Source organism: Nannospalax galili, unplaced genomic scaffold (genome assembly GCF_000622305.1).
Source record: "Nannospalax galili isolate Female #2095 unplaced genomic scaffold, S.galili_v1.0 scaffold6, whole genome shotgun sequence".
NCBI classification, from domain to species: domain Eukaryota; kingdom Metazoa; phylum Chordata; class Mammalia; order Rodentia; family Spalacidae; genus Nannospalax; species Nannospalax galili.
Window position 1 is genome coordinate 532,069 of NW_008355036.1, and position 10,896 is coordinate 542,964.

General features: G+C 41.8%; 1 pseudogene across 1 annotated transcript; it reads left to right on the forward strand.

The window, feature by feature from the left end:
* The first annotated feature begins 6,154 nt into the window (after positions 1 to 6,154).
* LOC103749249 lies at positions 6,155 to 8,093 on the forward strand (annotated as a pseudogene). Its single transcript, XR_001872879.1, has one exon. The product of XR_001872879.1 is annotated as a heat shock cognate 71 kDa protein pseudogene (transcript).
* Positions 8,094 to 10,896: the final 2,803 nt, after the last annotated feature.

Below are 10,896 nucleotides of genomic sequence, written 5' to 3' on the forward strand. Positions count from 1 at the left end.
GAGTTAGAGTGAGCATCCATACACACATATAATGCAAGATACCAAGAAAAGCCTTCAACATGTGAAGCTTCAACACTATTTAAATGCTTCCCTACATCCTCCTCCTCCCCTACCTCATAGAGGTTCTAAATCCCACACTCTTCCTATATCTCAGCCCTAGCTTTTTTCCTCATTACCTTTAAGGCAAAAGTTATCTTCACGTTCTTAGATGAGTTCACATAAGGTAAAACGGTGCTTTCTAAGCCACTAAACGTGACTAAAATCTAAAAACCCAAATCCTGCCATGATGGAAGGTTCTTTTATTGAAAACGAACATAAAAGGAAGAGATCAGAATGAAGATGGCATGTTCCATTGTGTTAGGGAACATGCTGAAATACATCAGCACAGCCTCTGCATGCTGATGACCCAGAGTGAACTGGTAGCTTTGCCTACAGACAGTTCCAGGCCCTTGGTCAGATCATGCTCAGATCCTGCTGTGCAAGGGATGGTAGAATTAGACGTGACATGGACAGAAACCTGCACCAAGAACCCAGCCCTAATCTCCTGCCAGCCAGCCGTGTGCTTCAAATGATGTCCTTATAATTGCATTCCCTATCAGTAAAGTCAAGAGTCAGAAAAGGGATCTCTTGGGTGCCATCTCCCTCTAACGTCTATGTCCCTCTTTGAAGTTCTCTAATGACAACAAGCAAGATTAGATCCAAACAGACTGGACTGCCTAGAAAAATGTTCAGGAGAAAATATATGCCTGTAATATAAGGAAGAGAGACTAGTGGACAAGATGAACAAATTCCACTAAGCATAGATGTCTAAAAAGCAAACCAAATAATGGAAAACTAGAATTCTTTTTTTTTGTTGTTTTTGCTTTTTTATTTATTGTTTTTTTTCTGTATTTCATACAGAATATCCCAAACAATCTTATTCATCTTTATACCTACATCCCAAATGGCACCCTCCTGTAGCCTCCCCCCACTCCTCATTGGAGCCTATATGCTTTGTCATCCCTGTTACTGTCCACTGTGCCCCCCAGCCGTTCCCCAGTGCTAGTTCATCTGCTGAGTCTAGTCGGCCTATCTAGAGTGCCTTGTTTTAGGAAGATCAGCTTTTCCTCATCTAGCAGCAATCAGTTGCCAACATTCTTTTAGAAAAGATTGGGGTCTGCTGTTCAGAAAACTAGGATTCCTATCCAGAATTGAATACTCCACTACTCAATGATATTTGATCATTTAACAGATGTGACCTCCCATCTTCTTTAGAAATCCTCTTTTTGAACACCCCTGCAGGTGCCCTCATCTTTGCTTGAATGCTTCCACTGACTGGCTGAAATGACAGAGTTCTATAGAGATGCAAGCAGCAACAGGCAGCACAGTCACTGAAGATATGGCATGTGGCCCTGGCCTCTCCCATACTGAAGTGACAGTCTTGGAAGCCTATCCATTGTTTATTCCTCTTGGGTCTCTTTCTTCAGAGCTCTTAAAATTTGAAAATTCTCAGTAGTAGGTGCTATCAAGTTAAAGTCCTGAATAACTGGACTTTCTACTGGTCCTCAGAGCAGGTCAGATGAGCACCCCCAGGCAGCTCTAAAGATGAGAGACTGGTAAAAAGGTGGCAAGATTCATTTCACATGTTTTACAAGAGACTAGACAGTGTCCATTTGTGGTGGTGGTGGTGGTGGTGGTGGTGGTGGTGGTGGTGATAGAAAACAAGAAACACTGACATATTCTTGGGTGTGCTGAGTCTGTTATTGTGGCACTTCACATTCTAACTCACTACAAGCACACTCATACAGGACTAATTCGATTTTGCATCAATTACCTTGATGATTTTGATTAAGCACCTTACCTGCTCTGAGAAATCGCTCTCCATCCTGAAGAGCCTAGTGCCTTTCATTCACCTCTCTTCTTTCCTTCCAAAAAGGATAAAAAAGTGTGAGTTCACAAGTTTAAAAAATGGTTAAGTGGTAATGAGGCCATTGTTTATGGGTTTTCAGAGCAACTTCCAGCAGGAGCAAAAAAGTAAATGTGACGAGACTCCCACCTGGTGGTTGTGACCAATACTGAAGATTTGGGGAAATGTTTGCATTAGTATCTAATTGGGTGTACAGGAGCCAAGCCATCCTTGAGACTGAAGTGGTCCCAATACTGAAAACATCTCAGTTTGGACAGTTCTCCTAGGCTGCCTGATAGTATGAGTTGAGAGGCACTGGTCTTGAAAAAGACCAGACATGGTGGTGAAGAAAAAGCACTAGGAAAAAGGACACAAGTTACATTAAATAAGACAACATATCTCCTTCAGTGATTGGATGTAAGGAATCTAGTGAACACTCAGCTTTCTGATCTATATGATTAGGAAGGACTATCTATTAATCTTACATGGCATGGTAGCCCCTTCTAGAAATTCAAGTTCCAACAGTGCCACCTTCTGTTCATATGCAGCAAGGTGTGCATGCTGGAGACTGTTATGGTGGCCACTGTTACTGTGTATATAGTTCAAACGTCAGAGTAATGCTTATAGGTCAATTACATAGTAATCATGGATTATAATTGTGGATGCAGTCTGGAATCCTAAGAAGCCTTTAATGTGTTCCTTTCCCATATACTCCTCCATTAGAGTAACTTGGAGGGCAGGGACCATCTCTTTTTATTTTAATATTTTTATTGATTCTTTGAGAATTTCTTTTTTATAGTTATTTTTTAATTATTAGAAGAAGCATTTCATTACAGCTTTAACATACTCAATAACAATTTCCAGAGCAAATATACATCTCTTTCAAAAGTGGCTATAAAATTTTTAGGTTCTATTTTGATCATATTTAGACGCCCTCCTCCATTTCTTCTCAGATCTACCTATACCTCCCTACCCCCCCCCTCACTTTATGTCCTCTATTAGCCTAATGAGTCTAATTTGTTTTTCCCAAATACTTTTGAGTTTGGGTCCATCCCCTGGAGCCTGGTCAACCTAGCCTACATCACACCCTTAAAGGAAACTGAGTCTCCCTCTCCCAACAGCTACCAATTCCCAATAGTTACTCCACTAGGGTTGGGACTTTGTGCCTACCTCCACTCTCCATGCTGGGATTTTGTCTGGCTTAGGCTTGCCTTTTGCAATGCTTATGCATGCTATCACAAGCACTGTGGGTTCATATGCATAACTGCCTTGTTATGTCCAGAAAACAATTTCCTTGTATTCAACTACCACCTCAGGTTCTTACAAAATTCCCACCTTCTTTCCCAAAATGATCCCTAACCTTGGAAAGAGAGGGTATAATACAGGTGTCCCATTTAGGGCTGAGCACTCCTCAGTCTTATTCTCTGCATGTTGATCAGTTGTGGCTCTCTGTGTAAGTCATTATCTACTGCAAAATGAAGCTCTCTAGTGAGAGCTGAGAGATGCATTAATCTATGTTTACAATAATAAATCATTAAGAGTCAGTTTAATACCATGTCATTTAGCAGTATAATAGTGAGGTTCTCTACTATATCCTGTGACCTGTCTAGCCACAGGTTCCTGGCCCTGATAGCACTACCAAGTAAGGGCTCTATCTTGTGAAGCAGGTTTTAACTCAATTAGAAAGTTATTGGTTATTCCAATAACAACCATGCCACTATTATATTAGTGGCCATAATATTTTCTTCATTTCTTATTTTTTGTGAATATCATACATGAGTATTGTCTTTGCATTATTTCCATCCCTCCCAGTTCCCCTCCAACTCTACCCATGTCCTCCCATTCCCTCTCAATTTCTTGTCCTCTTCTTTGATTATTGTTACACACATATACATACATTTATAGAAACACATATAAATATATATAATGCACAAAGTTCATTTAGTGATGCTCCTGTGTTTAGGGCTGCTAGTGGGCATTTCTTGACAGGCCTGTTGCTGTAGCTTCCTGGATTCACAGCTGGATGAGACTGGTGGTTATATTTCTCTTCTGGTAGCAACCATAGCAGCTTCCAGCACTATAAAAACTAGCCAGTAGAGATGAAGCATCAAGGTCAGTACCATCTTGGTTTCTCCTTGTTTGATCTATGATTCGTGCACATAGTGTCTTCAGCAATACAGCCTTATCATCAAGCTCTGGAGGGTAACCAAGAGCAACGGCAAAAGCCAGTATTGTTTGAGGATCTATGGGAACCCTCTGGTCAACAGCTCCAAAAGACAGAGGCCATGCCTGGCATTAGACTCTTTATTTGCTAACCTTGTAGTACCTGGGTAGGAGCACTGTTGGGGACCATCTCTTAAGCAACTTTGTGCACACAATACACTAAAAACATGAATGAAAGAGCTATAGATACCTTTGTTTCTTAGTATATTTAAATCAATTAAAATCTTGTTAGAAAGCAAATCAATATCAATATCACCATGAAGCTGTTTGTACTAGATCTGCTTCTCACTGATACAGATAACACCACTGAAAGCATGTCCTTGGAGATTGAGAACACCACAGTGGCTAGATGAAGGCAGGAATGAATCAGAGTAACTACTTCTTTGCAGGGTGATCTCAAGAACATGAACAAATTGTTTTCCAAATACTGAGTGATACAGAGGTCCCAAAAGACAATTTAGGACTATGAAAGAATTGAGCAGAGATGACAGGAAACCTCGCATACACACAGGTAACTGACTATCACAAGAATCTGCCAAAGAAAACAGAAGATGAATGTTAACACAGAAGCGATACTGAAATGGCACGAGACCTTCCTGGGATGTGTGTTCAGTAAGAGGATGGATAGAGACTGGAAGCCCTTTCTCCAGTGCCTGCTAGGAAGAGTTGTGGCTACTGAATGACAGAATAACAGAAAATAGGCGTGACTTGTGATCTGGAATGGTATTGCTTTGTTTAGAAGGAAATAATTTTGCTTGTGTTTAAGTGACATAAAGAGATTTTGAGAGAAGCTATTATATTCCTTTCTTGGAGACCTTGAAAGAAGGGCCGTTTGCCAGAAAACGGAGACTTCTAAGCATCCTTCCAAATGACACTGGCCTGATAAGCACCACTGTTCCTTTCTAGCTCTATAACACCATGGTTTGATTCTTGCTTCTAGGTAAAGTAACACTAATTCTGTGTAGGACATTTTCCCAAAAATGTTCTATTTAATTAGAAATTTGTACATTTGATTTTAAGAGCCCTGCCTCTGCCACCTGTTACCCAGGTGGCCCTAAGTAAGTTACCCAGCTGCTTCAAACCTAACTCTTAACCTGTATGATACCCTCTTTGGCTCCATGCTCAGCCCACAGCAAACATTCAAAAGATAGCAGCTGTTATTACTTAGGTGTAAATGAAAACTAAGTTAAATGAACGTTTAAAAAATACCACACCTAGAGTTGACCATCAGCATTCATGAAAAACTACAAATTACAAAGGAAACTTTGAGGTAAAGAAATTTTTGCTCTGCCTATAGGGTACTGTAGCATTTATGTGCGGGAATGCTACAGTCACTCACATGCCTTTTGAGCAGGCCACTAAACATGCATCTCTCCTCCTCTACAAAATGAAAATAGAAGTGGATTAGATGAGCACTGATTTTTTTTCCAATTTTTGAAGAATTTGGAATTCTAGAGACTACCAGAATTTAGTACACACTATAAATGTATGATAAGCACTGTATAAAACTCTACATAACAGTATGAGTTGAAGTTCAGAACTGGAGAAATAATTCAACAGTTAAAAAGAGCTGGACGTGCAATCAGGAGTACCCAAATAACAAGCCAGGCACCCCTCAAAAGCAGGTCTGAGGGGGCCAGAAACAGGAAGATCACTGGAGTTTGCTGGCTTCCAATCTAGCCAAGAAAATGCAAGTCTCTGGTTCAGGGAGAGATCCTGTCTCAAAACAATAAGCAGAGATAGCTTAGCAGTTAAGAGCACTGGATGCCCTTGCAGAGGACTCAGGTTCAGTTCCCAGAACCCGCACGGCAGCTAACAAATATATATAACCCCACTTCCAGGGGTTACATACCCTCCTCTGGTCTCTGTGGGCATTATACAGCACTAATGCACTTACATATATGCACACAAAACACATACACATAAAAAAAACATATACACGATTGAATGTAGTGGCACTTTTCAGGGGCTTCTGCGGTCGTCACTCCAGCAGAGCTGGGCCCACATGAGAGCAACCTTGTCTAAGGGACCTGTAGTTGACATTCATGCGTGGATGTCTTCCAGCATGGAAAAGTGGAAATCATTGCCAGTGACCAGGGGATCCGAACCACACCGAGCTATGTTGCTTTTACTGACACTGAAGGATTGATTGGTGATGCTGCAAAGAATCAGGTTGCCATGAACCCCATGAACAGTATTTGATGCCAAACGTCTAATCAGGTGCAAGTTTGATGATGCTGTTGTTCAGTCTGACGTGGAACACTGGCCCTTCATGGTGGTGAACGATGCAGACAGGCCCAAGGTCTAAAGAGAGTACAAAGGGGAGACCAAAGGTTTCTTTCCAGAAAAGGTGTCCTCTATGGTTCTAATGAAGATGAAGGAAATTGCAGAAGGCTACCTTGGCAAGACTAATGCCATGGTCACAATGCCAGCTTACTTCATGACTCTCAGTGGCAGGCAACCAAAGATGCTGGAACCATTGCTAGCTTCAATGCACTTTCAAGGCACTAACTTCAATGAACCAACTGCTGCTGCTATTGCTCACGCCTTAGATAAGAAAGTTGGAGCAGAGAGAAATACACTGATTTTTTATTTGAAAGTGACACTTTTATTTGAAAGTGGCACTTTTGATGTGTCAATCTTCACTATTGAGGATGGAATCTTTGAGGTCAAATCTATAGCTAGAGACACCCATTTTGATGGAGAAGGCTTTGACAACCAAATGGTCAACCACTTCATTGCTGAGTTTAAACGCAAGCACAAGAAGGACATCAGTGAGAACAAGAGAGTTGTCTGCAATCTCCGCACTGCTTGTGAGTGGGCTAAGTGTACCCTCTCCTCCAGGATCCAGGCAGTATTGAGATTGAGTCTCTCTATGAGACTCAACTTATACACCTCCATTACCCAGGCTCGATTTGAAAGTTGAATGTTAACTTGTTCTGTGGCACTCTGGCCCCTGTAGAAAAAGCCCTTTGAGATGCCACACTAGACAAGCCTCAGATCTATGATATTGTTCTGGTGGGTGGTTCCACATGTATCCCCCAAGATTCAGAAGCTTCTGCAAGACTTCTTCAATGGAAAAGAACTGAATAAGAACATTAGCTGAAGCTAATGAAGCTGTTGCTTATGGTGCAGCTGTCCATCCAGGCTGCCATTCTATCTGAAAATGTTCAAGATCTGCTGCTCTTGGATGTCATTCCTCTTTCCCTTGGTATTGAAATGGCTAGTGGAGTCATGACTGTCCTCATTAAGCACAATACTACCATTCCTACCAAGCAGAAGCAGACCTTCACTACCTACTCTGACAACCAGCCTGGCGTGCTCATTCAGGTAGATAGATGAAGGTTTTGAAAGAGCCATGACCAAGGATAACAACCTGTTTGGGAAGTTTGAGCTCACAGGCATACCTCCTGCACCCCGAGGTGTTCCTCAGATTGAAGTCACTTTTGATACTGATGCCAATGGTATCCTCAATGCTTTTGCTGTAGATAAGAGTACAGGAAAAGAAAACAAGATTACCATCACCAGTGACAAAGGCTGCTTGAGCAAGGAGGACATTGAGCATATGGTCCAGGAAGCTGAGAAGTACAAAGCTGAAGAAGACAAGAAGCAGAGACAAAGCATCATCAAAGAACTCACTGGAGTCCTATGCATTCAACATAAAAGCAACAGCTGAAGATGAGAAACTTCAAGGCAAGATCAATGATGAGGACAAACAGAAGATTCCTGACAAGCGTAATGAAATCATCAGTTGGCTGCATAAGAATCAGTCTGCTAAGAAGGAAGAATTTGAGCACCAGCAGAAAGAACTGGAGAAAGTCTGCAACCCCATCATTACCAAGCTGTACCAGAGTGCCGGTGGCATGCCAGGAGGAATGCCTGGGGGCTTCCCTGGTGGCTGAGCTCCTCCCTCTGGTGGTGCTTCTTCCCGGCCCACCATCGAAGAGGTTGATTAAAGTCAATCCAAGTAAAGATGTAGCATTGTTCCCCAATAAAATATTTGAAGAACCCAAATTTAGCAAGTTCTGTGGCAGTTTTAAGGTTGAACTGCTACAATAAATTACTGGGCATTTGTAATATTTGAAAAAGGAACACATGCACCAGGAAAGAACATAACATTGCACTTTATGAGCACCGTAAGTGGAAAAGGCAGTGTCTTAAATAAAAACTATTTGAAATTGGCACCATAAAAATACACATAAAAATATAAATAAATAAATAAAAATAGTTGTTAAAAACAATAAGCAGGAAATGACAGATTACCCAATGCCACCTTCTGGCCTACATGCACATGCACAGCCTGTACACTAGTGATATACACACACACAGACACATACATGCAAATAAATAACTAAATCTTTTAAGAAAACTTTAAAAACTTAAATTTTACAATAGGTTTACAGTGTAAGCCAGTATAAAATTTATTAATTATTTAAAGGCTAATTAAATAATGAATGACTACCAGATACAAATTTAAAAACAATGGGGCTGGAGAGATGGCTCAGGGATTAAGAGCACTGACTGCTCTTGCAGAGGACCAGGGTTCGATTCCCATGGCAACTACAAACCATCCTTAACTCCAGTTCCAGGGGAATCTGAAGCCCTCTTCTGACCTCCACAGCACTGCAAGACACAGGTGCACTCACATACATGCAGCAATACATTAACATGCATAAAATAAAAATAAATAAGATTTTTTGAAAAAACAAAAGTTATTTTAACTTTTTCATATACTTTCCCATTCCTACTCAGAACAAGAAAGTATTTTGAGCTTCTTGCTCCCTAAGAATCATATATGCCTTGTCTACATCCCACACTCCGAATTTAAGGAATCCAAACCAACGCTGTTTTACATTTAGTCAACAACCTTTTTATAGAAAGAGCCAGATAGTAAATATTTTAAGCTCACTCAGCCCTGCCCTTTATGGCTCAAATGCAGGCAAGTGTCCGTGAATGGCTATGGCCACCTTCCAGTAGCAAACTTTCTTACAGACGCTGAAGTTTGAATTTCATGGTATTTTCAAGTGTCATGAGACACTAATAATCTAATTTTTTATATTTACTACTTAAAATTTATAAAACCATTCTCAGCATATGGGATGTAGAAAAACAGGTAGCATACAAGACTTGGCCCTGCACCACAGTTTGCCAACCCTTGCAGAAATTACATTGAGAAAAAGAACAGTAAGGTAGAAACTCCAGGACTCGCAGGATGTCCATTGGGGATTTTCACTGGTGGGCGGTGATAGTGTTAGTTTTGCTATATGATTTCATCTGCCATGCTTCTATGGGCTTCCTCTACCAGCCAGGGCCAGGGGTTAAGTATAGCTAAGGTAAGCCTGACACCTTGTGGTTGCATTGCAAATGGCAGGCGTCTCTCAGGAAGTTACCATGGAGGCACAACTACTGAGAAGGAACCCAGGAGGGAGAGGGAAGCCTGGCTATTTCTTGGCACAGTTTGCTATCCAGCCATTGTTGTTGTGATTGTGATTGTGGTTACTGATGAAATGAGGCAACATAAAGTCCACAGTTCACTGTCTGACTCTCTCCCAAGAAAACTTCCAAAGACTTTTTTTTTTCCTATTTTAAATAGCAGCAGCTTCCAGAGACTTCCCAATTGAAGGCACCAGGGACATTTACTTTCCTAGGTTTTGTTCTAGCCATGTATTCAGAAGGAAGAAAGAAGAGCTGGGTATTCTTCTCAGATGCTCACAAAGGAGAAAAAAGATACAGTAGATGTGAAGGACCTAACTGCTATTGAAAACCGGGAGTTGAAAGCCAAACATGAGATCCCACCACAGGCCTCTGATCTCAGCACTCAGGAGGCTGAGAGACTAGGAGACTGAGGCCAGCCTGGGTAACATAGTGAGATTCAAGCCAGCCTAAGCTATGTAGTGAGACCCTGTCTCAAGAAAGAAAAGAAAACCGGGAGTTTCACACTAGGAAATGGTGAATAAGGAGCTTAAAGGCAAAGACCCATGATGTCACCACAGCCCTGAGGCAAAATGAGATTTGTTATTATCTGCACAGGTCACACTGTCCCATCGGTATTACACAGCTGAGGGGGATACGCATTTCATTCACTTTTGGTAAAGGGTTGAAGAAGTGATTCTTTCCAGTCCCCTGTCCCTAGAAGTGTTTCACCCAAACTTCCAATCCCCTATACAGGAAAGGAGACTCTGCATTACCCTGGATTAGAAGTTCACAATCACACCTTTGTGTTGCTAAGAAAACAAAGAGAGGACTTGGGGAGTGCCAGGCTGTCTCTCTGGATTCTGTAGTCACCAAAGCAATTTTGTCACACCAAGAGCCTCCTCTCTGTAAGTGACAATCCTGAAAGTCCCACATGTAGGCTGACCCTGAGCGGCTACGTAAGTGGATCAAGAGGGCCAACAGAAGCAAGGAGCCTTCAGCTGTAGATATCTCCAGTATAAGCAGAGTTGGGTAGCTGGGCATCAGGGAGGTGCCAAAGGGACTTTCAGTGGATCCTCCATGCTGACAACTCAGAAAGGGCACAGAACTGGTACTGAGAAAACAGGATTCTGAATCCAATCTAGGCTGTACCATTAAGGCTGGAATGGATCAAATGCTGGATTTTGTGGTCTTGGGACTCTGTCATCTCTCTGTTCTTGGGTCCCGCTCTTCTCCAGGAAGACATGGTGGTGTGAATGAGCTAACCTTATACACATTTGTGCTCAGAGCTGTGGGCGATGTGGTGAAAGTGAGCTGCCACCTTTCCTGGCGTCCCCAATGCAGCTGACAGTACTGTATGACAGCACTTCCCTCAT